Source organism: Rhinolophus sinicus, linkage group LG03, assembly GCF_036562045.2.
Source record: "Rhinolophus sinicus isolate RSC01 linkage group LG03, ASM3656204v1, whole genome shotgun sequence".
In the NCBI taxonomy this organism is placed as follows: Eukaryota; Metazoa; Chordata; class Mammalia; order Chiroptera; family Rhinolophidae; genus Rhinolophus; species Rhinolophus sinicus.
Genome location: NC_133753.1, coordinates 178,296,209 through 178,323,979, shown reverse-complemented (window position 1 = coordinate 178,323,979; position 27,771 = coordinate 178,296,209). Strand labels below are relative to the sequence as shown.

Here is a 27,771-nt window from a genome sequence, read left to right as displayed (position 1 = left end):
GAAATCTAACCCTCTGAACTTTCCTGCCTCAGGAAGGGTACCTTCTTTGCCTTAAGGAGGCAGGCACCCCTCTCCTTCGCCATTGGAGGAGAAATTATTCCATGCCCTACTTCTCTTTTACTATTCTAGTAACCAAAATCTAAATACAGCATGGCCTGCGGTGGAGCAAGGTGGGACAGAGCAGGTTGTGAAATGAGCCAGGACATGATAATAGAAAACAATCACTTGTACAGCATGCTGGGCTAGCAGACGAGAGTGATTACAGCAGGGGGTGATTAGCCCAGGGGCTCCACTTACCCAGCCCCCATCCACCCACTACGACAGTGACGGAACCGGTAATTTTACACATCTGTAACCCATTGCCTATTTACCTTTTAAACATTCCCGGTGATGTTTCTGAGAATGGAATTTGGAGGATGCTTAAACAAGGATGATGGAATATAGTTTTAGTTTGGGCTGAATTTAGTAATCGGGGTGCAGTTATATGCTAGCATGGACAGGCAAGGGTGGCTTTTCTCTTTTTCTACAATGAAAATAGCTCTTGAAACGATTTGAAACAATGGTCATTAAAACAATTCAGAAAAGTCCAGCAATATGTAAATCAGATTTCACATCTGGTCCCAGGAAATACACACCTCAGATCCACTGCCTGGGAAGAACAGCTACCTTCTTTTGTTCTTTAATTAACAGCTTTATTGAGATATAATGCACGCATCATAAAAGTTACCTTTTCAAAGTGTACAATTCAGTGGTTTCAGTAGATTCACGAGATTATGCAACTATCTCCTCTTTCCAAGAGGACGGCCTGAGGGTATGAAGGGAGCCAACAGAGTCTGTATGGAGGTAGCCACCCTGTGCTAGGGGGAGGCCATACCCCCATCTCCCCCAAGTGAAGATCAGTCAGAGAACTTCTGAACAGCCCAGAGTAACCAGAAAAGAAGCGTCATCTTGCTCATTTAATGCGTTCAGAGAAACTGCAAGCCTGGAGTTGTCAGAGTCACACAAAGTAGGTGCAGAATGGGGGAGGGGCTGGCAGAGGAAAAAGAAAAGGAAACCATCATGACACCCTTTCCTCAAGCAGAGGGAAGGAACATGCTTTAAGTTTACATAAAGCTAGCAGCTCCAATTATTACACAGGATAAGACATTGATTTCTAAAATTAGATTTTTCTTTTGGTTGAAAGCAATCAGAGAATGTTTTTCTTTGAGTGAATGATAAACTATGGGGTTTACCCAGGTTTCATCCTGCCGGCAAGAACTGACCCCACAGGGCTTATGGTTTGTCTCCTTTAACACAGAAGTTACACTAACAATTAACTTCAAAGAGTGATAAATGTGGTGAAGGAATAATACGTAACAGTTTAGATGAGAGATGATGATAATATGAAGTCAGTATTTGAGGCAAATGGGATAAAATTGGTTTAAAAATGGACAAGAGTTAGCAGTAGATTAGGTGTGGGAAGTAACAAAGAAAGAGAAAACAAAGATGACTACATTTTCTAGTTTCGGGGAATTAGGTGGATGACAGTCCCGATAACTGAAATAAGGAACACAAAAAAAGGAGCAGGTTTGGGTGGGGGAGAAAGACAAAGGGTTTTGTTTTCAACATGCTGAGTGTGAGGTTCATGTGTCATGGAAAGGTCAGAGGCCAGGAGACAGTTGGAAATATAGTTGGGAGCTCAGGTGACAATTCAGGTGATATAGATTTTGGAGTTCTTAGGCTATAGATAGCAGGGGAAAGAGAAAGTTAGATAAAATCCCACAGAGAAAAAGAGCGCAGGGTAAGAAATGGCTTAAGATGGAGCCAACATTTTTTTAAAATTTATTTTTCAATTACAGTTGACATAACAATCTTGTATTAGTTTCTGGTGTACAACATAGTGATATATACCTTATGAAGTGATCACCCCAATAAGTCTAGTACCCATCTGACACCATACACAATTACTACGATATTATTGACTATATTGTCTACGCGGTACTTTACATCCCTGTGACTACTTTTATAACTGGCAATTTGTGCATCTTAATCCTTTCACCTTTTCCACCCATCCTTCCAACCCCCCCTCTGAGATAGAACCAACATTTAATTGTTAGCAGAAGGTACCAAAGCAACTGTGAAGGAGTAGATAGAAAGATCTAAAGGAAAAGGGAACATGGTAACCGCACAGTACAAGGAGATGAGGAAGGACACCCGAGCCATACAACCACTCCTTTCAATAATGTAAACAAATTAAATATTGATGATGGCTGGCCTAGTAGTAATAATGCTATTCTTCACAACACATTAGCTAACCATCTTGACCCAGTGATAAGGAATGTTACTTGAGCAGACAATGAATTTGCAGCATTTTTATCTACTCATTTGCGTGGTGATTCCTTAAAATCTGTGACTTGAACCTGCAAGATAATTACATAGGGTTGGGATAGGGACCAAAGTCCGGAATGAAGTTGACTGTTGACTTCTGGATCATTTATCAGATCCAAAATGGCTTTACATGGGATGTAAGACCCTTCCTGCTCTGACCCTGACTCCTTTGAATCTATTTCTCACAGTTCTCCTCTGGTTTACCTTGCTCTCCAGGCCCTCCAATTACTTGAGTATGCCAAGTGCTCCCTTGCTCATTCATGCCTTTCGATATGTTCCCTCAGCTGGGATTGCAGGTCTCCATCCTAAAACCCTTCATCAACTGCTCTTGGAATAAAATTCAAACATGATCATGCATGACCATGTTCTTGCCTATGATAAAGACAAACCAATGTCATACTGGAGCTTCATGTTACCTAAACTGCCAGTTAGAGTAAAAGTTGAAATCTCAAGAAAGTCCCAGCTCTTTAAGACTTTCTTGAACACTATGTCCCGTTTGATAGGTAATGCTATTGTCACCTTGTGCTGAAGCCAGATTTTTTTCTTTTCTTTTTTTTTAAGGAGGGTGCAGCTCATGGTGGCCCATGCAGAGATCAAACCGGCAACCTTGCTGCTACCAGCACCACACTCTAACCAACTGAGCTAACCGGCTACCCCTTGAAGCCAGATTTTGAATTTTCTTACTTCTCATCATGTTCCCCTTTCTCTGTGGAATCACATGATATCCTTCTCCCCCACCTCAGCTTCATGAGCCTTCCCCTTCTTTGCTTGAATTCCACAAAAATCCCTCCTCCATTGAATGTCACAGGACAACTCTCAGCCAGGTTCGTAAGTTGTATCTATGTTAAGAGAAAACCTGTCACATAATTTGTGCTATTTCCCGCCCCCCAAATCCATAACCTCAGTCTAATCCCAAGAAAAACATCAGACAAACTCAAACTGAGAAATATTCTAAGAAATATCTGATACTCTTCGAGAGTGTTAAGGTCAAGAGAAGTAAGGAAAGACTGAGGAAGTGTCATAGACTGGAGGAGACGAAGGAGACATGACAAATGATCCAATATGGGATCCTGCATTAGATCCTGAAACAGAAAAAGTAATTTAGTAGTAAAACTGGAGAAATCTGAAGAAACTGTAGTTTAGTTAACAGTACTGTACCAATGTTAATTTCTGATTTTTGAGAAATGTACAATGGTATGTAAGATGCCAACATTAAGAAAACGAAGAGAAAGGCTATAATTTGACATATTAAAATAACTAAGGTATGGGGGTCACCCAACTTCTGGCTGGTGAACACTCCCCTTTTCCCTTCCTTAGTACTTAGGAAATGACAATTCCTGATATTAAATCCTAAATTCCAAACTACTTCTTTGATCTGATCTCGTGCTGTCTGTCTGTCATTTCATCATTCCACTGTAGCCATGATGGCCTTTTCCTAGTTCCCAGGACACGCTAACCCTCGCCCCACTGCAGGATCCTCGTGCTAGTCATTTCCTTTGTCTTGAAATTCTTTTCCCTGCTTCTTTGCAGGGCTGACTTCTCTCCTTCAAGTCTCAGCTTAATGTCACCTTCAGCTTAATGTCTTTCAAGGAGGGAGAGGCCTTCCTTGACCATCTCTCCCATTAATCTCTGTTAGAGCACCTTAATGTATTTTTCTTCATTTCCCTAATCACAATTATTTTTTTAATGCTAACCAGTTATTATTATTATTATTATTAATTTTTTATTAGGGAACAGGGTGTTTCCCCCGGGCCCATCAGCTCCAAGTCGTTGTCCTTCAATCTAGTTGTGGAGGGCACAGCTCAGCTCTAAGTCCAGTTGCCATTTTCAATCTTTAGTTGCAGGGGCTGCAGCCTACCATCCCATGCGGGAATTGAACCGGCAACCTCGTTGTTGAGAGTTCTCACTCTATCCGACTGATGGCCACCCCTCCAGAACTCAGTGGCAGCTCATTGTCTTCAATCTAGTTGTGGAGGGCGCAGCTCACTGGCCCATGTGGGAATCAAACCCGCAACCCTGTTGTTCAGAGCTTGTGCCAGAACCAACTGAGCCATCCGCTGCCCCACCTAATCGCTATGATAATGTGTTGATTTATTTACTGGTTTTCTCCCCTCCAGACTGTTTGCTCCATGAGGCAGATCTATCTTGGTCTATCTTGTCTCTGCTGCATCCCCAGAGCAGTGTCTTGCCTATAACAGTTGTTCAATGAGTACTTGTTAAATGAATGCCAAATAATTTCTAAGAGTTAAAATCATGACTTTCATCAAACACATAATAAGCATGCGTCAAATATTTCTTTTAATTCATTTAATAAAGGACTGAGCAAGATAATAAAGCTGGTTCAAGGAGAATTCTAGGAACAGAAGTTTATAGAGAATCTGGAAGCATGCCGAGATAAATTAGCCTGGTTAGAAGCAGATGTGGTCAATGTTTTCTACAGGGCAATAATCATTGGAGGTGTATTTTCGGTGGAATCATTTGCATCTCTAACAGACAAAAACCTACAAATTGACAGGCAATGTCACAGAATCTGGACCGTAATGATAATGATTAACAAGTCAAAGAAAGGTACGTTTTATCAGAGGAATAATGCTTGGGCAGGCCTCGTTAGGCAATGCTCCAGCATGACATTGAAAAGACACACAATTATCTTTTTGCCTTAATTCTAAGTTTTGGACAATTAAAAAAAAACAAAAACGAAAAAAATAGAATGAGTGAGCAAATGTTCCAATTGAAAGGAGGCATGCTCAGTTAGCTGGGGAGAAAACTAGACCTCTGCTTTATCGTATCTTCCCTGAAAGCATCATCATTTGATCTAGCATCCATTCTCAAGAGTCAGCCTGTTTTACCTTCTCTGTGAAGTCAGCCTAGAGTTTCTTTCACCCTGCATCAGGCAAACTGAGGTATTCAATCCTTGTTATTGAATTGTTATTGTTTCAAGGCCCTAGATTTCTTTTTCCTATGACATGTTGTAGCTCTGCTTTATGACAAGATACCCTATTCCTGTTGTAACCCTTGTCTCCCTGGCTATATTTTTGATTTGTAGATATACATGAGACACCCTTCGGGGATTCTTAGAAATTCCCAAAGGTGGGGTGGGGAGACTTTAAAGGTGGGAGCCCTGTTCCTGTATCAGCAGGTGAGGAGGGCTAGGGGTGAGGACAGCGTAAGCAGAAATATAAAGATGACTTCATTTGTATTCCAGGTAGTGGAACCAGTGCACACTGGTTAGACAAGTATCAGAGCTGCTCCCGCTCTTGGTCGCTGTGAAACAGGTGCAGAGTCCAGCCTCATAGGTATATTTTTCTCTAGTTTTAGAATTTACTTTGTTAGAGGGGGTAACATTCCTTGGGACCCAACTCTTGGGCATTGAACCAGGGGCTATCCTGAGAAGAAATCATTTCCAGGGCGAATAATGACTCAACCCAAGCTGAAAACAATCCCCTTAGTACCTCAGAAGGGACATATTGGCAAGTGGTATCTTGCCAGGGAACTGACTCAAAGCGAATCTCTAGCAGCGCAGAGGTGCTGGAGGGGAGTTACAGAAATCGTCAGCAGGGGAGGACTGTGCAACAGCTTACAGGAATTGCCTCACTCACACTTCGATGTTCATCCTTTGCAGAACTCTGCTTATGCCTGTGGCTTCAAAATAGCACATAGGAATCAGAGATGGTTACATTAGGAACTCAGCAGACCTAAAAGACATTCTCTTCCATGTCTTTCATGGTACAGGTGAGGGATTCTAGGTGCAGAGAGATGAAAGGATTTGCTCAAAGCCACACAGTGGAGAACTGTGAACAGAACCTGGATCTCTTATTTCCTGGTTCAAATATTTCTAATGCCTGGTACCTTATATATTAGCTAGGCAGACGATGTGGCAACCACATGGATTTGCTTTCTTGCTGATAGATCTCTAGTCCTGGTGCGGAGCTCAAGCATCAATCGACACACAGTAGGAAGAGATAGCTGTGGCTTCAGTGATAGTGTGTCAGCACAGACATAATTTAAAGCCATGCCATGGCAACCAGCATTCGCTCTGGTCCCAGACAGCACCAGGAGCTACAGAGTGTGATTGAAAATGGCTTCTCACTTGCTGAGTGGAGTGCTTAGGTCTCTGTTTCCCCTATAGCCAGTGACTCTAAAATACACCAAGTACTGACTGCAGCAACAGGAGTAGTCCAACTTCTTTACCCAGGGCTGGAGGATTTCTCACAGGAGAAATAAACTCAGCAGACTTGGGAATCCCCAAGAATTACTGCATCTGGCAGTATTGGTTTGCAGTCTAGCAGTCTGGTCTTGCTTTCTCTTAGAGCAATGCATTGTTTCAAAGTGTGTTCCTGATCATCAATATTCCAAAGAGGGGCCCTAGGTGGTGAGGGGAAAGTAAGGGGGAAGGGCACCACCACTGGTACCTTTCTTATATATTGCAGGTTTTGCTGCTACCAGAAAAAAAAAAAAAATCATAAACCACGGCAGTACCAGGAGCGCTTTGGACTGAGTTAAGCTGTGCCAGTAGGCTTGATGATTAAGCCATTGTACTGAGATGCTGAAGCCGCCTTGATTTTAACTTGGATGCGCATGTCAACAGAACTCTTCAAACAAGCCATTTGTTGTCCCCCAATATGTGCTTTCCCCTTCTTTTTCTGAGTTTCTAATTGGGCACTTTGGAATAAAGACTTCCAGCTTCCTTGGCATGGAGGCATGGCCAGGTCACCAAGTTTTGACCAATGCACCATGAATGGGAATGCAGCTTTCCAGATTATTTCCTATCCTTCCCCTTCCCTTGGCTGTTTTTTGGTTCTGGTGGTGACAAAGCTTCTTGGGCCATAAGGATGAGGGCAGCACCACAGAAATGGTGGACCGCTAAGGCATACTTTTATGATAATTCAAAAACATGGCTACTTATTTATCAACACTAAAAATAAAGTGGGAGGTACCCAATATGCTAGATAGAAGAAGCCTGGTTTTGGGTGAAGCGTTCGAACCTGAACTGCCTTACCAGCCATCCTAGCTAATCATGCTAAAAGTAGTTTTTTTTAGGATGCTCTCAGTAACAAGCTTTGCTGAAAGTAGCTTAAAAACCTAGGATTTAAAAAAAATGATGTTGTTTCTCAAGAAATCCAGAGGTAGGGAGTTCCAGGGTTGGTTCATTGTTAAGTTGTTGTTACCAAATTGTTGCTATGACAAATTACCACCAAGTTGGTGGCTCAAAACAACCAAATTTATTCTCTTACAGTTCTGGAGACCAGAAATCTGAAATCGTTTCACCGGACAAAAGTCAGTTGGCAGTGCTGGGTTTGTTTGGAGGCTATAGGGAGAATCTGTTCCCTTGTCCTTTTTAGCTTCTGGAAGACTTCTGCATTCCTTGGCTCAGGGACCCTTCCTCAAATCGCTCCAACCTCCGGCTTCTGTTATCACATCTCCTTTTTCTGCAGCCAAATCTCCCTCCGCCTCCCTCTTCTTATAAGGACACTTGTGATTACCTTTAGGGCCCACACTGATAATCCAGGCTAATTGCTTCATCTCAACATCCTTATCTTAATCACATCTGCAAAGTCCCTTTTGTTATATAAGGTAAGATTTGTAGGTTCCAGGATTAGCACATCACCTTACATAGTTATTACAATATTACTGACTATATTCCCTATGCTGAACATTGCATCCTGTGACTATTTTTACAACTGGCCGTTTGTATGTCTTAATCCCCTTCCCCCTCCCCTTTGGCAACCATCAGTTTGTTCTCTATCTATGAGCTTGTTTCTGTTTCATTTTGCTCATTCGTTTTGTGTTTTAGATTCCACATATAAGTGAAATATGGTATTTGTCTTTCTCTGTCCGATGTATTTCACTTAACCTAATAACCTCTAGATCTACCCACATTGTTGCAAATGGCAAGATTTTATTTTATTATTATTATTTATTTTATGGCTGCTGTTCAGCCATTCTCAATGTTTTGGCAACATCTCCCTTCATGGTTTTAAAATCACTTTGGGGCTCTAAGCATCATATCCTCACGAGGCTTTGTCCACAACAACAAGGGAGGAGGTTCCATTGCTTTCTTTTCGGTTGTCAAGCAGGACCTGCTTTCCCAGAGGTCTCAATAGCAGCCACAGGAGTCTCAGGAGTCAAGACTGGGTCGCCTGCCTGTGCTCTAGCGGCACACAGGCTGAGAATTTGCTAGACTGGCATCTTTAACTTCTACAGAAGGATGTGGGCACTGCTACTCAGAAGGAGAATGACTGCCAGGGAGGCGACAACTCACTCCTGAAGGTCCTGCAGGAGAGTCCACAGGCATGAGTACCACTGAAGTGCCCGTATTTCTAGGCAGCCATGAAAAGCATGTGAGATGAGAAGATAATCATGATTGTTTGCAAAAGAATATTCTATTTAACTGTCACCTATGGATGGGAGAAAATATGTTCAATATTTGTGTGTGTGTGTGTGTGTGTGTGTGTGTGTGTGTGTGTAAAGCACCAAACATAATGCCTAAAAATTTTGGTCACGAAACAAGCCATTTAAGGATAATGTGTGATAGGGGTAGCTGGTTAGCTTAGTTGGTTAGAGCACAGTGCTAATAACACCAAGATTGCCAGTTTGATCCCCACATAGGCCACTGTGAGCTGCACCCTCCTTAAAAAAAAAAAGGATAATGTGTGATAATTGAGTTGTCCTTTTATTTATTCAACTGACATTTGAATCACCTTCTCTGTGCCAGACTTCTCCATCAAGGGTGGCAGTTAGAAATAGATACAAAAAAAGATCCTGATGTCAAGGAGATGCTGGATCCCTGTGAGAGAGACAGACAATCTATATGAAGAGAAAGTGTATCTGGGATGGAGACATAAAATGCTGGGATGATACACAGTGGTTCTTTATGGAACACAAGGGCTGTCATGCTTCAGGAAGTATGGAAGCAGGACATGAATTGTCAGGAGCCAGGACTGGCTGATGGTCTCTCTCACTTTCCCATTTCATAGTTTCTTCCTTCCAATGCCAGCTCTCTCTTTCTCCTTTCCTGTCCACATGGGTGTGGTCGGCCACCCTACAACCAATAGACAACCCTACAGTTGGCTCGCCCCCTGTAGTGGGGTGAGGTCATACCGTACTATATATACTACAGCCAGAGAAGGAGGCTTGTAAGTGCAGGAGGCACGGACAAGTGCTTCTCAGAGATGATGCAAGGGAAGAGGAAGTGGGGGCAGGCAGAGGTGATGGTTTTAATTTGAGTCACTTAAGTTAGCTGTCTGTACCCACTTTTAGACAGCTTATTCCACGTCTACAAACCTGGAACAAACTGAACAAAATCTTGCTGGGTTTGGAGGAGGAAGGAGTCATTGTCCACTGTTCTCCCCAGGAAGCACTGGGGTAGGCTGCCACAGAGAGGCTCAGGGCAGATGTGGAGATGTGGGGCTGGCACAAGGCCAGACCCTATTGTTTTTTGGATTAAGTAGGAAAAGTTCCTGCACAGAAATAACAGAGACTGGAGAAGGGGTATGGGATTTTCTCTTACCCTCAGCATGTCTCTACCTCCATCCTGGTCTTATTTCAGGAAGGAGGAAGTTGGGGTACTGCTGGCCCTCACAGACCATTGTTATTCCTGGAACTCTTTTAAAAGTCCCATTTCTGTAACCAATTACAAGGTAAATGCTTTCAGTATGAATTCGTCTTCCTGGAGTAGACAGTTCAGGTTGAAAAGACCCCGAATCTTCAGGAAAGCTGAACTTCATCATAGGGGAAGGTGACAGGAGTAGGAACGGGGACACTAGCTTCACTGTTTTTAGCTGGCATTTCTCCCCAGAGCTAACACATATTTCATCTCGACTTCAGATTTAAAAAAAACAACATAGGTAAAGATGCTTGGGTAGTAGATGTGAAAGGTCCTCTTGTTTTAATGAGTAAAACTCATCATTGTCCCCTTTCTCTGCAGGTTCAGGGGCCCTGAAACTGTCCTCACTGGGACTGGCATTCATGCGCAGTTCATTCTCCTCCTCTGGGGGAGGGGGGGGGCCCGGGAGATAAAGCAATGTGTTTTGAAAAACTGGTTTCTCCCTGCCCTAGGAGAAAGTGGGTCAGAGGAGAATCCCTGTTTCTTCTCTGTTATTTGGGCTCTCTAGTTTTAGAGGGTGGTGGAGGTTTTTACTGCTGGGCCATTAAGGCAATTTTGAGGAGAAGAAAGAAGAGAAAGAAAAAAAAGAATGAAGAAAATGGGGCATTTAGTGAGGGAAAGCCAGGAATTCTGAGAAAAGTTGGAGGTAGTAGTGAGTGCGGCTGCTGTGAAAGAGGTGCCACGTTGGGGGGTCCCCAGAGGAGGACCATTCGGAGGCTATTCTTGAGTGACAGTCCTGCCAGTCTTCCTGTGTAACTCAGGCAGTTTTCACTCCACATTCTGGCTTTCTTTGTTTTTCTAACAACTTAATCCCAATTACCTTATCTCCCCGGGGGCTTCATACTCAATACCTTGCTTCTTCTACTGGCTCCCACCATTTACCTGCATTTAAATCTGCATCTGGAGGCCTTGTGAACACCAGGTGGTGATGGTAGTCTTGAAGGCCCATTTAATCTTCAAGTTACCTACTCATGCAGCTGTCTGCCGAGACTGTCTCTCCAGCATACCAATTATGCAGGTGGCCCTGGGATGCCCTCGTTCCTGTCTGCTTGGTTCCTTCAAGTCACAGGGCCTTTCTCATGCTAGTCCATGCTTAGTCTTGGGGGCATAGGAATCCCTCTGAGGCAGGTACTTTCTCTCTACAGTAATTAGGGCACAGAGCCCCAGTCTCTGGGCCTCAGTGACATCTGCCCTTTTGCCTGTCCCTCCTTTCACTGAGCATGTGGCATTTTTCCCCCCCTGGTGTGGAGAAGGCTCCCTCTCCCCAAATCGCACTGCCAACTCCCACTTTCTGTCCGACTCCTCTCGGTACCACTATGGGCTTTAGGCTTTTGGAAGCCACAGTCAGGAAGAAGCCTCTCTGTGTCTCTTGCTCTCACTCTGTTTAGCTTTTTCCATCCTCTCATATTCCTTCCAAATGGCAATGGCATGAAACACTATCTGCTGGAAATGAGAATAGACAGAAGAGAAAACTACATGGGAAAGATTTGTTAAGCCTTCAAAATACTGTGCACACATGTAGGTAGGACCTCATGTCATCTATCCAGAAAGAAACTAGTACAACATCTGGAATCAGAATCACCTGTGTGCTTACTACAAATGCAAATTCCTGTGGTCCACCCAACGTCTACTGCATCAGAATCTTTCTAGGCAATTCCTTTTTTTTCAATTTCAAGTTACTTTATTTATTTTATTTTTTAAAATAAATTTTATTGGGGAGTATTTGGGAACAGGGTGTTTCCCCCGGGCCCATCAGCTCCAGGTTGTCCTTCCATCTAGTTGTGGAGGGCGCAGCTCAGCTCCAAGTCCAGGTGCTATTTTCAATCTTAGTTGCAGGGGGTGCAGCCCACCATCCCATGTGGGAATTGAATCGGCAACCTTGTTGTTGAGAGCTACGGCTCTAACCAATTGAGCCATCCTGCCACCCCTCTGGAAGCTCAGCAGCAGCTCATTGTCTTTAGTCTAGTTGTGGAGGGCACAGCTCACTGGCCCCTGAGGGAATCAAACCGGCCACCCTGTTGTTCAGAGCTCTTGCTCTAATCAACTGAGCCATCCGGGTGACCTCAAGATACTTTATTTTTAAAACAGGTCACAACACTAAACTTTTGTCCTGTTCTGCCAATATACAAACTACAAATGTTTGCTCACCAGCCGAGGGGCACTCTTTAGTAGCATGTTTGAAAAATGACTAAAAATCCACACAAAACAAATATTCAAATAGTTTCCACAGGCACACAGATAAGTGTGACCCCGTCTCCTCATGTTCCATATTGTTCCAACTGTGCCAAACCTACTTACAAAGTCAAGCTACACTCACAGTGACAGCTATAAGAATAGCACGTAGAGTGCCGGCAGAGAACGTGGTGAGAAGCCGAGCATGGCTTTCTATTCTGGGCCCCTCCAGGCCCTCGGGCCTCGGGCTGGGAGGTGAGCTGGGGGCGCCCAGGGACAGGCCGCAGGCTCTGCCCTGCAGAGACCCAGACCCCTCCCCGCGGTTGCCCACTGGCTGGGCCCAGGCCTTGAAGCAGCAGCGAACCTCTCGCCCTCCCCCCACCTCCATCTCCGCGACCCGATGGCTGCGGCTTCTCGGATCGCACATCCCACCGACCGCCCGGTCTCCTGGCCCAACCCTGCGGGGCTCTGCCGAGCGTTTGAGCGAAGGGCGTGGAGGGGCAAAAAGAACGGCGGCCACTCGAATGCCGCGGACCTTCGGGGACCTTCGGCCGTTAGGACCTTCGGGGGTCGGAAGGCGGGTCTATGCGGTCGCAAGCGGGCCCACTCTTAGGCCTTCGAGCCGCGCAGATGTAGGACCTGGGGTAACTCCTCTGACCCAGTTGGACGAGATGTCACCTCGCACAGACAACGACGGACAAAGGCCATAATGGGCCCGGAAGGTGAGCAGAAAGAACCCAGTCGACGACGGGTGGAAGGGTTAGTGGGCCATCGGGCGGTTGGTCTTCGTTCTGCTAGACCTGGATTACGGAAGAAAGAAAAGGCACAACAATATACCACAGTTGGCCGACAGGAAGTGCCCACCACCCTTTGGGAAGATTTACTGGCCGTGTATAGAAGGCCTGTGTATATAATATGAAAAAGCTGCTCTCAACTTTACCCCCCAACCTTCCAAAAGAAAACTGCTACATCTAGGCCTTTAGATGTAAAGAGGTTGCCGACTATGATAAAGAAGAGTTAGAAAATCACACGTCTTGCAAATGCACATTTGTTTTCTTTGTTTTTGTTTTTGTTTTTTAATCGAAGAAATGTCTTCTGGAAATGGCTTTGAAATAGAATTGTTAGACTACCCCTAGAAGTGACATCAGGAGCAACACACGTTCACGCTTGTTCAGTGGGGTAGAGGACATGGAGAAGACCTTGAGGAGGAAGATAAGAAGGTTCTATGCCAACTGGTCTTATTTAGAAGACATTTTCAGAGTATAATTATTGTTTGTGTATGTATTTCATTCCTCACTACTGTATAATAGTTGAAAACGCTAAGTACTTTTTTGAAATATCTATCTTTCTAGATGTTCTGAAGTGCCTGATACAAGTAGACGTAACAAAATTAAAACTCATGTGAAATATTGTTATTTGGGGCAATGGCCAAACCACCTCTTTTGAACAGTACACACTGAATTTGTGCACTGGTTCGAGGGAGGAGGGAGAAAGAAGTGCAAAGAGCTCTATGCCAGTGTGTTAGTGAGGTAAGATAAACCGTTGTCCCTTATGTTCATGCATTTTGTTTTACTTTGCTGTGTATATAGTGTATATAATGGACAAATAAGTCCTAATTTACAACATCTAGTCTTTCTAGATGTTAAAGAGGTTGCCAGTGTATGACAAAAGTAGAGTTAGTAAACTAATAGATTTTGTACATTTTGTTAAAAATCCCTAGAAAGACTGTCTTGAAAATTTGAGCATTATAGCCCACTTGGTTAGTAGAGGAGGGGGAGAAGGGAAGGGTTGATCTTGGACTAGAATGTTCCTATTTGGAAGACACTTTCAGATTATAACTGTTACATGTGTGCAGTTGATTCAAATCTGCTGTGTATATAGTGGACAAAGTAAGTCCTTATTTGAAACATCTAGTCCATCTAGATGTTTAGAAGTGCCCGACTATGTTAAATGTAGAGGTAGTAAAATAACACTTTGTAAATATCTTTTTGCTAAAATTCATAGGAAATACTGTCTTGGGAATGGAATTGTTAAACCCCCTCTGAGCAATGTATTATATACTTGTTCAGTGGTTTGGAGGAGGTGGGAGGGAAATTGCAAAAGGTAATATGCCAGTGTGTTCATACTTGGACATTTCAGACAAAACCATTTTTGTATGTTATGTGCATTTCGTTTTGCTGTGTAGATAGTGTATGTAATGGACAAGTAAGTCCTAATTTTGCAACATCTAGTTTCTAGATATTAAAAGAGGTTGCCGGTGTATGACAAAGTAGTTAAATTAGCACATTTTGTACACTTTATGTTGCAATTCATAGAAAGCTTGTCTTGTATAAATGACTTTTGGATGTGAATTTGTTCAACCACCTCTGAGCATTACATATATCTGTACTTGTCCACTGGATTGGTGGTGGCGAGAAGGCAGTGACAGGGGGAGTGATTCCAGCCAACACGGTCATATTTAGAAGATACCTCAGACTAACCATTGTTACATGTGTGCAATTTTAACAGTGCTGTGTACATAGTGGCCAAGTAAGTTTGTATATTAAATATCTTTGTAGATATTTAGAAGTGCTTGATGTATTTAAAAGTTAGGAGTAGTAGAATAACGCTTCTTGTAAATAACTTTTAAAAACTGTCTCTGGAAATACTGTCTCTGGAAATGCAATTGTTAAACCACCTCTCTGAACACTGTGCTCTTATGTACTTGTTCGTTGGGTTGAGGGAGGTGGGAAGGAAGAAATTTCAAAATACGTTTTGCTAGTGTGTACTAGAAATTTTTAGCTTATCTATTGCCCTGTTACATGCATTTCATTTAGCTTTATGTATTGTGTATATACTGGACAAATGGGTCCTAATTTTATAATATCTAAGCTCTAGATATTAAGAGATTGCCAATGTATGACAAAAGTAGAGTTAGTAAACTAACACATTTTGTATACTTTGTGTTAAAAGTCACTGAAAGGCCGTCTTCAGAAAAGGACTTTTGAAAATGAAATTGTGAAATCACATCTAAGTTATACACGTGCCTATACTCAACCCACTAGATTGATGGTAGACAGGAGGAATTGGGAGAAATGGAGCGTTCTAGACTAGAATGTTCCTATGTAGAAGACACTTTCAGATATGACCATTGTTACATGTGTGCAGTTTATTCAACACTACTCTGTATATAGTGGACAAACTTAAGTCATTTGAAACATCTAGTATTTCTAGATGTTTAGAAGTACACAAAGTATGTTAAAAGTAGGCTTAGTAAGATAACACATTTTGTAGATATCATTTTGTTAAAATTCATCCGAAATACTGTGTTTTGGAAATGGGATGATCAAAATGATCAAACCACCTCTCTGAGCAGTACATGTTACTATATTTGTGTAGGTTGTGTAGGTTCAGGGAGGAAAGAGAAGAAAGTGCAAAGCGCTTTATACCGGTATGTTTATAGTTTGGCAAGATTAACCACTGTCCCCGTATGTCTGTGCATTTTGTTTTAGTTAGCTGTGTATGTAGTGTATATAAAAGACGAACATCCTAATTTGAACATCTGGTCTGTCCAGATGTTAAAGAGGTTGCCAGTGTATGACAGAAGTAGAGTTAATAAACAAATACATTGTATACAGTTTGTATTAAAAATTCCTAGGAAAGACTATTCTGAAAATGTGAGGAAGTGGCATTTTAAAAATCCCCTTTAAGCATTACAGATGCTTATTATACTTGTCCACTGGGTTGACAGATGAGAAGGGGAAGAAGGGCTCTAAGCCAGAACGTTCCTTCCTATTTAGAAGACACTTTCAGATTATAGCCTTTGTGTGCAGTTTATTCAATGCTACTAGGTGTATAATGGCCAAACTTAAATCCTTATTTGAAACATCTAGAAAGACTAGTCTTTTCTAGATGTTTAAAAGTGTACAACATGTTAAAAAGAGTTAATGCCCTTTAAGTTTTTGGGTTAGTTTTTTTTCCTAGGAGTGATTGTATTTGGTGAATGCAGTCTTGATGTCTTGGAGTGGATGCTGACTGTTCACAGGGTGGGGGGAGGGAAGGAAGTACAGAGACAGGTTCTGTGCCCAGGAGTTTTCAGATAAGTTCAGCTTGTCTAACCATTGTTATAAATGTGCATTTTAGTTAATAGTGCTATGTATTCAAGGATAAACAAGTCCTAATGCCCATAGTATATCAAAAGTAGAGGTAGTAAAATAATCCCTTTACAAATGCCCTTTTGTTAGTTTTTAGGAAGGACTCTTCTGGGAGTGTCTTTGTTAATCCACCTCTTGGAGCTACTAGATGTAGGCTTGTGCGTAGTCATTGACGTGGTGGAGGAGGGAGAAGGAGAAGGGTGACAGGAAGGGCTCTTGGCTAAGATCCCACATCTAGAAGACAGTTTTAGGTTAGAATCATATATCCATGTGCATTTTTGTAAAGTACCTGTGTTGTGGACAAGGTTCATTCTTTATTTTGCAATAGCTGAGCTTTTTAGATGTCCTGAGGTGACTATGATAAAAAGTAGAGCTAATGAATCAACCAATCTTTAAATATCTTTTTGCTACAATTGCTAGAAAAGAGGCAGCTTGAACATGGAATTGTTAAACCATCTCTGAGAAATGGGTGTCCCGACTTGTTCTTGAGGTTGGCGGCAGAGGGGCAGAAGGAAGGATAGGGAGGGATGTATGCGGATGTGTTCGTATTTACATTGTGCTGATAACCACCGATGTGCGTGCATCTGTTGGCTTTACTATCAAAATACACTTAAGTATTTCCGTGGAAATTTGCCTCGTTCATATTTTAAAAGTGTAGATCATAATGAATTCCTTAGAATACTTTGTGTATTCTGTTGCTTTATGTCTCATCTGTAATTGAACATTAAGGGAATGCAGTATTTTAATTGTAACTGCCAATATCTTTATCATGGAGGCCTGTTGCCGTTTTTACCCTTTATGAAATTTTTGTCGCCAAGAAAGGTAGGATTACATTTTTTTTCTTCCAGATTGAGTTGATGTAGTGTGTTCTTGGTTATCAAAATACTCATATTGTTTTGGGATTTTGAAACAGTAAATATTCGTATGTGTGAAAAAGCTTGATACAGGACTATACAATCTTAATTACATAAAAATGGAAGCTTAGTTGTGTAGATACACACAGGACCTAGAAGGACACATCAAACTAAACTGCTTGTGATTATGACTTTGTCTTGTGTTTTCACTTTCTTATTATATGCACATGTTAACTTTTAAAAAATAAATGTTATTTCCAAAACCTAAAAAAAAATAAAAAAAATAAAAATGGCACGTACACAATGATACTAGCTGAAACACAAGCTGCAGGACGGCATTTCATCCCAGTCTCCCACGAGACACACACGGAGTGCTGACACCTGCTCCTCCACTTTGGGTTGGAAGTCATGGTTCGGGATTTGCTGCATCAGTTGTCATATCAGCCCTGACATCACATAGTAGATAGTCAGCCTCTGGAATCCACGAAAAGTAGAAGTGGCAGCAATAATGTAAGTAGCCAGGTTTTCAAAGAGCATCCTGTCTCCCACATGCGTCTTGGGCAAGCCACAGCACTCAACAACGTGATGCAGCCCATCACATATCTGCCCCGTATACTGGATGAATAACAGTTCTCATCTGGATTGGGCCGCTTCTGCAGAAGGAGCTTCATGATCATAGACAATGCGATTAAATGATCCGTATACCACATCATTCACATAATACATACAGGTTTTTCTTCGCTCGACTCATCTTTAGCATTAGAGCCTGTTTGTTCTTTTAATATGAGGTTTTTTTTGGCAATGATAACTACAAGCGTGAAAGCAGGTGTAATTTCCAGGCAATTCTTATGTGCACTAAAGCTTGAGCATATCTTAGTTCCAGCCTTAGCCAAATCATCTACCCAGTTTTAATATTGTGTTGTGCTTGTTCCCAAGCTGGTTCAGAGCACTTGGGTGTGCATTTAAATCACGTGGGGTCTTGTTCAGTTGGGAGGTGGGACCTGAGACTCTGCGTTTCTAACAAATGTTCAGGTGCTGCCACTGCCTGCTGCTGGTTGGAGGAGCACACTTTGAGTGGCAGAGTGCTAAGAAGGCTATGTTTGACATCCTCTGCAGACCTGTGAAGCCAGCTCAAGACTTTTCAAGTCCCTGGTGCCAGTGGCTTGCTTGGACTGGGTTGGAGATTGCTACACCCTTGTAGATGCTTTGACTGGGTTCTACCCAGTGGTGATGGAGATTCTAGGTAAAGTCCTTACTCCTGGGAGAAAAGGGGAAGTGAAACTTGAGTAAGCAAATAAAGGTGAGTCAGGAGTTCTTTTTTCTCTTTCAGTCCACCATCAGTGGGGAAAAACATTATAACTTCCTACACAAGCCTTGACTTTGAAAGAAGAACTGAGCCTGTGGGAACTCCTGCCGCTTTCTGATAGGTGAAGGGAAAGGGAAAACCCAAACTTGCTCTTGTCATACGTGTTTATCCCTCAAGTCCCTGGGGAGTGGCATGGAGCGTTACAGACTTTAAGAAGTGGTGAGATTCTTTTCTGCAGCCTGGAGAACTTTTGATGTGGAAACTAGCGTGGCTTTAATTTTTGTGAGTGAATAATTATAAAGCAGGTCTAAACTAGAGGTGTAGAGAAAGCCAGACCTGTGGCTCTCTCCAGACATGGAGAATCATCAGTCACATTGAAAGATCTAATGGTTGGAGTGAAGCCACCCGTGATCAGTGGACTGAAATGACAATGGATCTAGAAAGAGATCCCTGATCCTATGGTTGGTGATCTGTGGTTCTGGACTGGGGTGAGAGCCACCCAAAGCAGGGACTGCAGAAAGCTCCATCAGTGTCACCTGGAACGTTTAATAACCATGATTTCCATGCCCACCCAGAGAGGGTGACTCAGCAGGGCCTCGTGAACTATATTTTAAAATATATTCTTTGTGTGATTTTGGACATACAGTCAGGTTTGGAAACCAATGCCTTAGCACGTGATTTGCCAAATTTTAACAGAAAAATTTATTCACTAGATACTTATTGAATAACCGTTAGATGCCATGCATGGTTCTAAGCCCTGGCCAAGCAGTCATGAATAAGACTGACAAGGTCTTCCTAGAGCGCCAAGATATGAAATAGACAAAAATAAGGAGTGGATTTTTCAGGAATTTAACATTTTATTGTTTGGTAGAAAATGCTGTTTTTTGCCGAACCCCTGAAGCACTATTGGGTTCTGGGTGCATAGTTTGAGAACCACTCTTTGGGGGCTGGGAAGCAGTTTGGGGCAGACAAAATAGCACAGACCTTTCCGTTTCCTGGCTGATAAGGTGCAGATACCACAGAGTCATATTATGAGTAACAGAAGAACCAGACACACAGAGTGGAGTACAGGGCTTGGCATACAGCTGGCTCTCACTTCATTTTCAGTCTCTTTTCCTTCTTTTTGCTTGGGGGCAGCTTAAGTAAAGGGCAAGTAGGAGGAAACAAGAAGAGTTTTACAAGAGGGATCTGTTGATCAGGCAGTATAATGAGGAGCACAAAATACAGAGGCCAAGAAAAGGCCCAGCCATAGCGAGGAGTGACTACAGGTGTAAAATGATGCAGCTGCTGTGGGAAAGAGTCTGCGAATTCTTCAAAACACTTAAATATAGTGTCACCATATGACCCATCAAGTCCACTCCATGTATAGACCCAAAACTAAGGAAGACACGTGTTTATACAAAAACCACACCAAAGTTTCCAGCAGCACTATTCATGATAGCTGAAAATGGAAACAACCAAAACGTTCATCAAGTGATGAATGTGTAAACAAAATATAATACAGCCAAACAGTGGACTCTTATTCAGTCGTAAAAAGGAATGAAATACTGATAGGTGCAACAAGATGAATGAACCTTGAAAACATTGTACAAAGTGAAATAAGCCAGTCACAAAAGAACACGTATTGTATGATTCCATTTATATGAAGTGTTCAGAATAAGAAATTCTATAGGCACAGAAAGTAGATTAGTGGTATCCAGGGACTGGGCGAAAGATGAGATGGGTGTGACTGCTAATGGATCTGGGGTTTCATTTTGGGGTGATGAAACGTTCTGAAATTAAATAGGAGTGATAGCTGCACAATTTTAGGATTACTAAAACCCATTGAGTCGTACACTTTAAAAGGGTGAATTTTATAGTATGTAAATTATATCTCAATTAAATTTTTTTTTAGAAAAAGAAAGAACTTTTTTTAGGAAACAAAAAAGGTGCAACCACAGAGAATAAAGCCAATATCAGAGCCTGTTGCGCCTCAGCTAGAACCCACCAAAGGCTGAAAACAGGGACTCAGGGTTCAGATGACAAACCTGGTCAGACCTAAGACTGCCTTTCTGTGCTGGGGCTTGAAGAATTTATCCGCTTCTCAGGAAAGAGGGATTGGCAATTGATAAAATTACGCCTGTTGTACTTACAATGGTGATTATTTCTTGGCCTACATTGATTGTTTACCTATGTTTATATTCCAGGCATAGTGATGGTTTGTTAATTTTTAAATACTTACTTCATTTTGTTGTATTTCAAAGTCCCAGTTCTAGAAGCCACTTCAGGTTGTTAGAAACTCAGTGCCAAAATAGAGCAGTGCAGGTTACTCGGTCTTGGGGACTACACATAACCCTCACATTAGCCCAGCAGACAACAAGTACACAGGTCTTGATCAGTAGAGCTCCTTGAACAAGCTCCATTGGGTGGGTGAGGAGAGTCTTTTTGGGAGAAGCAACTTGCAATTTACATGCTGTCTGAAAATGCACTAGTGGGACAGAAGGTGTTTTTAAGCATGAAAAGTCTGGATCATTGATGGGAATGAAGACCGGCCACTGAATTGTTATTCCACTTTCTGGTTCACTGTTGCCTTTGGGTTTTCTCCTGTGAATGGTTCTGACAACATGCCATTTTATAGAATGTGTCACTGTCGTTTCTGAGCTGCCACCTATGCTCTGCCGCACGCTTGGGGTTACTGCATCAGTTAGGCAACAGTGATGAAAAAAATATTTTTGAAGTTTGCTTTTAGCATTTTACAAGGAGGTTGCTCACCAGCTGTTTGTTTATACTCCCTAGTGATTGTTTTTGCACCTTATCAATGAGTAGCATGCAATTACATCATTATAATGGCAAGTAGTAAACAGGGCATTTCTGGGGAATAGATGTACTCTCTCTAATCCTAGTGCCCTGAAGAGACTCCATAGTTTGACAAGCCAGTGGCTCCAGGGAGATGAGTTTAAAGCTTCTGGCAGCCCTTACCAGGCCATTAGCCAACAGATCTCAAAGGCTGCTGGGACTCCGAGGCTGAGGTTTGCCAGGAGTACCTATTTGAACCTCTTGCTACCCTTATTTCTGATCCAAATTATTCATGACAAACCTCTCTTCTGCTGGGATTGACACTGAATTAAAGTGATCCCAAGGATCTAGATATAATTAGAACCTCATTCATTTATTCATTCATTTTTTTATAAGAGCTTATTGAGGTATAATTCATGTACCATAAAAGTCATTCTTTTAAAGTGTACAATTTAGTAGTTTTTAGTGTATTCACAGTTAGCATTACTATCTAATTTTAGAATATTTTCATCCCCCCCAAAAGAAACCTTGTGCTTGTTAGCAGTCATGCCCAATTCCCCTTCCTCTCCCAACCTATGGAAACCACGAATCTACTTTCTGTCTATGGATTTGCCTCTTCTGGATATTTCATATAAACAGAAGCACACAATATGTGGTCTTTTGTAACTGGCTCTTTTCACTGAGTCTAATGTTTTCAAGGTTCATTCATGTTGAATGTATCTACATTCATCATTGAAAAACAAATTTAAATTGTGGTAAACTACACATCACATAAAATTTACCATCTTAACTATTTTTAAGTGTATAGTTCAGCAGTGCTAAGTACATCCACATTGTGGTACAACCAAACTCCAAACTCGTGTCATCTTGCAAAACAGAAGATCTACATGCATTAAACAAGTCCTCATTCTCCCCCAGCCTCTGGCAACCACCCTTCGACTTTCTGTCTCTATGAATCTGGCTACTTTAGGTACCTCAAGAAGTGGAATCATACAAGTATTTGTCTTTTTGTGTCTGGCTTGCTTCTCTTAGCATAATGTCCTCAAGTTTCATCCATGTTGTAGCATGTGTCTGAATTTCCTTTCTTTTTAATCCTTTCATTGTATGTATAGATCACATTTTGTTTACCCATTCGTTTGTCTATGGACAGAGGTAGCGTCCACCTCTTCACAATCGTGTTTAATGCTGCTATAAACATGGAAGTACAAATATCTGAGTCTTTGTTTTCAGTTTCTTTGGGTATACAGTAATTCTATTTTTAATGTTTTGAGGAACCACCATACTGTTTTCCACAGCAGCTGTACCATTTTAAATTTCCACTAACAGTGCACAAGTGTTCTAATTTCTCCTACATTCTTGCTCACAACTGTTATTTCCTTTTTTTTCTTTTATAGTAGCTGTCCCAATGGGTGTGAGGTGGCATTCATTCATTCTTAATGGACATCTGACATATTGTGCTAGGTGAGTGCTTATCTAGTCTAGCCTACCCTCCTGACATTTAACTAGTGACAAATACCAGCAAGCCTTCATGTAGGAGAAGTGTGCAGGCATTATGATCACTTGGGAAGGAAATTGGAAAGTCTCAGAGCAGGCTGGAACAAGACGGGAGTGGAGCAGGCATGTGGAAGGCAGAGCCTGCCATTTATCCAGTGGTTCCCTAAGTCAAGACCTTTGCAGGGGGGCTCCTTAGAGTCAGTTGCCTATACCTCAGCTCCGATTCAAGTCCTGTAGAACTCTGATTCAATTCAGCTCGGATTCAAGTCCTATTGAATCCAGTCCTATTCCCCAAGGTAGGATTTTAGGACTCCAGTGAAGGTCAGTTTTATGTGTTAACCTGGCTAGGCTGTGGCTAGGTCAAACACCAGTCTAGATGTTGCTGTGAAGGCATTTTTTAGATGTGATTAACATTTAAATGAGTGGACTTTGAGTAAAGCAGGTTACCCTCTATAATGTGGGCAAGCCTCTTCCAATCAGTCAAAGGCCTAAGAGCAAAGACGGAACATCCCCAAGGAAGAGGGACTTCTGCCTGCAATCTGCCATCTCAAGACTTTGCAACATCAGCGCTTCCCTGGGTTTCCAGCCTGCCTTGCAGATTTGCCAGCCCCCACAATCCTGTGAGTCAGTTCTTAAAAATTTCTCTTTCCCTTTTCCCTTTCTCCCTGCTCCCCCTCCCCCACACCCTATTGATTCTGTTTCCTTTGAACAACCCTGACTAATACAACTATCCTCAAGTCCAACGATATATAGTCTTTGTGCTCCTATAATTTGAAGTTAGGGTGGATATTTACAGCCAGTGGGGGTGTCCTCACGCTCAGACAACAGGAGGCATGGAAGGAAATACAATGCACATTGACAGCCTGGTTTCACCAGCACCAGGCATTTTTACAGCAGCTTGCCTTGAAAGGACTTTTTTAATTTTTTTAAACCATGTTCTTTTTCCCCATTGTAGCTTTCTGTCTATTCATCCTCCTGCTGCTGTTTGTTTTTCCCACTCTTGTGGGGAATCTGCAAGATACCAGCCTCCCCACTTCCCCAGGCTTTTCATGGGGATGATAGTTAAAGCAGTGATGGTACATCTCTGTTCTATGCCAGAGCTCATCACCCAGCCAGCTGTACAAAAGACTGCAGGGGAGACACTCAGAAGCTGGCTTGAAGCAATTTAAATTGATGTGCTGGGAGGAGAAAGCTGCAGTGCAGCAGCTGCAGGCAGAACTAGTAGGGGAGGGGACAGGGCAGGAGTCTGGAGAAGGTGGCACTGTCAGCCTGGGCCTCTTTTTAAGCAACACAAATACATTAAAAGACAGGGCGTGGCTCCTGGAGAGAGGGATAGTCCTGACAGGTGATTTCTTTCCAGGAACCCTGCACGCCCTCTCTGGTGACAGAGATAGTTAAGGGCCTAATATCCTTGTGGCCATCGTGGACACCAACTACACAAGAAATGGCACTAATCGCTTTCCCACCTTGTTGTGAGTACCAGTGAGATGATGTGTGTCGAAGCGCCTGAAGCTATGCCAACACCATCCATTTTACTGTTATCTTAGTACCTAGAGAAAACTAACTCCAGGTATCAACTCTTACACCAACTCCTGGGTTTCTGTATCAAATACAATTATAGATAGATAGATAGATAGATAGATAGATAGATAGCTAGATAGATAGATAGATAGATAGATAGATAAACATATAGATATATATGAAGCCTAGCGCTTAAAAAATTGTCGCCTATCTGATGCTTTCCATTGAATTTCCCTGAATTATAAATTTAAAGAGATTATTAGTTGTAGTTGCTGCTAAACAGTGCCAAGGTTGAGAAACCCTGCCCAGGAGCAAGTCAGCGTTCCTTTAGCTTAGCCCCTCTTCCCACCTTTTGTGTGAAACACAAGCCTAGAGTGTAATTATCAAACATTCCCTGGCTTCTTTTTTCTCCTGCATTTTTGGACCTTTGTCTCCTTTTCTCTAGGATGGCTTCCTCAGGAGACACTACATGTTTTTAAAAGTAATAAAAGCAAACACTCCTGTTTAGACTTTGATATCCTTAGCTTTTATTTCTTTTGTAACTTGCTTTGTTTTACCACCAAATCAACAAATGAGCTGAGCACAGGCAGTCCACAGGCTCAAGGTCATGTGGGGGCGTGAGCGGCCCAGCGTGTAGATGCCTCCGTTGGTCCTCAAAGAGACCTGCTTGAGGTCCAGCAGGGCAAATGCAGGGAAGAATCCACCGGGCTGGGGCCTCCTCTTACATTTTTTAAGGCAATTGAACTTTGAGGGAAGTTAGCCTAAAACAAATGGCAGGAGACATTCACCTTTTGTTCAGGGTCTTCCCTGTGTGAGGGACGCCTTACTTCCTCACAATTGTTTAGACTCAGAAATTAAGGTATCTGCAAAGGGTCATGATAGGAGAAACGCTGATAAAGCATACAGCTTAAAATATCTTTCTTGACATTGCTTGGGACTTGGTGTACTCCCCAAGGCCTAAGCAAATCTTGCTTATCTAGAAGCCCACCAGGCCTTGTGGACTTGGGTAAGAGAAGGTGAGGTGCTTAGGGCGTGCAATTCTCAGGGTTCTGCAAGTTCAGGGTCAGTATGGCACCAACCCAAGAGTGTCCCAGGTACCCCTCTTGCCTCACCCTAATCCTGGCCCTGACGTTCCCCAACATTTGTGAGGGGCTGGAGTTGCCTTATGCCTTTGGAAAGGACATGAAAGGATACCAAATACTTATATGCAGACATCCTCGGCTCGTGAGTGATCTTGAATCCCCTTTTGTCCAGCTTTGGAGATAAACCTAACACGGTCTCTTGGGCTCAAATTCTTCCTTGGAGCTCTGACCCGGCCTATTCTTAGTCCAGGATTATTTTACTTGGTTCCGTAAGATGTCTGTATTATCTTTCCATTTCCAAATCATTTATACTCCTCTTTCTGACTACCTAAGCAGTATTTCTCACTTGACCTGAATCCCTATGGTTCTCAGTTTGTTCCCTATTCAAAGCACTTGCCAGTGTTGCTATCTATTTTTTCGTCTTGCACTTAACAATTTCTAACTTACTTTTTGTGTAGGCTAAATAGTGGCCACCAAAGATATCCATGTTTGAATCCCTGGAAACTATGCATTTTACCTTACATGGCAAAAGGGACTTTGTAGATGCGATTAAGTGAAGAATCTTGAGATGGGGAAGTTATTCTGGATTATCCAGATGGACTCTAAATATGACCACAAGTTTCCTTATAAGAGGGAGGCAGAGAGTAATCTGACTACAGAAATAGGAGATTGATGATGGAAGAGGTTGAAGTGACTCAAAGAATGTAGGCAGCCTCCAGAAGCTCCAGGGCAAGGAAAGCAAGAAAACAGATTCTCCCCTCAGAGCCTCCAGGAGGAAACCGCCCTGCCCACATGTTGACGTTAGCTCAGTGAAATTGATTTCAGACTTCCGGCCTCCAGAACTGTAAGAGAATAAATCTGTGTTGCTTGAAGCCACCAACTTTGTGGTAATTTGTTATAACAATCATAAGAAATGATTACACTATCCTTTTATTACAGTAAACAGTGCACCTGCTTTTCTGGACTATATACTCCGTGAAGGAGCCAGCATAGCCAGGGGTTAAGAGTACTGGCTCTGGAGCAATTAAACATGGATTCAAATTCTGGCTGACCCCTTTAGTAGACATATGCCAATATTTTGTCTATCCAGGCTTTTGAACTTTCTTCCTATATGAGGCAGAGGAGAGGGTGTTAGTTGTCTTCCTAACAGCCATTTCCCACTTTTCATTACGAATAGAATTTTAATTTTCTATAGGGTGGTAAATGTGACCATCTTAAGAATAATCACATTTACAGTGTCCTTTGAAGCCACAGGCAGCCACTGACAGTTCTTGCCAGGTGGTCATTTCTTGGAAGGACTTCAGAGAAAGCTCTTAAAAAGCAGGTTGATTTTTGCACCTTTGTCCTTTGACTTACCCTTTCTTCTCAGAATGCGATATGCTAGGGATTGTGAAGTGGAAAGATAGATATATCTTGGACTCCTAACAGAATCATGGAGTCGGTGTTCCAGACCTGGTCTTCAGGCTTCTTGTTTTGTGAGAAGAATATGCCCCTTATTTGGTAAACCATTATTTTTTGTGTTCTCTGTTTCATTAACCCTATCATTCATTATTTGTTCCACATTTGAACTCATCCATTTCTATCTTTGATTCTAGTATTCTAGTACATTGTACGTGTATCTATCACCAGGTCCTAAACAGCTTGAAAAAGGCAAATTACCAGTGGGTAGGATCATAGGCTATGGAGTCTAATAGCCCTGGTATATTAGTTAGGTTAAGTGGTGTTAGGTGCTATAACACATGAAACTCAAAATTTTTATGGCTTCAGACAATAGAAGCTTACTTCTTGTTCATACAAAGCCCCTTCTGGTACTCATTTCATTCAGGGAACTAGGCCCTTAATGTAAGTCTTTACTGCCTAATCTTACTAGAGTGGTTTTCTGATGTGTGTAATTAAGAACTTGGGCAGATCTAGCTACTTATTAGATTGAGTGGTAAGAAATTAACATTTGAACACAAAAGTAGCCTACAAAATGGCAGTTTCATATGATTCCACCTAATTTTATGTGGAATACAAAATTTTATGTGGCTTTAAGCAAAAGACTCTCTAAATTCATTTCTTCAGCTATAAAATGGGGTACCAATACTCCCTTCCGCTAGGGAGGTTACAAAGATTAAATAAGAGAATGAATACAAAGAATTAAGCATAGGATCTGACACATAGTAGGAGGCTCAAAAAGGTTAGCTTTTTTTTTTTTTTTTTAAATCCAGTGCTTAGCACAGGATCTCTGGCATATACTAGCCACTCTTGAACTATCTTTTTAAATATTGAGATATAATTTCCATACCATAAGACTCACCCTTTAAAAGTACAGTTCAGTGGTTTTTAGTGTGTTCACAAAGTTGTGCAGCCATCACCACTAATTCCAGAACATTTTTATTATCTCCAAAAGAAACCTCTAACCAATTAGCAGTCACTTTAATTATCTTTTGAATGAATAATCTTTGTCTCAAAATGGCTG

The 27,771-nt window shown here is 42.1% G+C and overlaps 1 pseudogene; it reads right to left on the bottom strand.

The window, feature by feature from the left end:
- Positions 1 to 12,905: 12,905 nt before the first annotated feature.
- LOC109450182 (ornithine decarboxylase) lies at positions 12,906 to 19,466 on the bottom strand (annotated as a pseudogene).
- Positions 19,467 to 27,771: the final 8,305 nt, after the last annotated feature.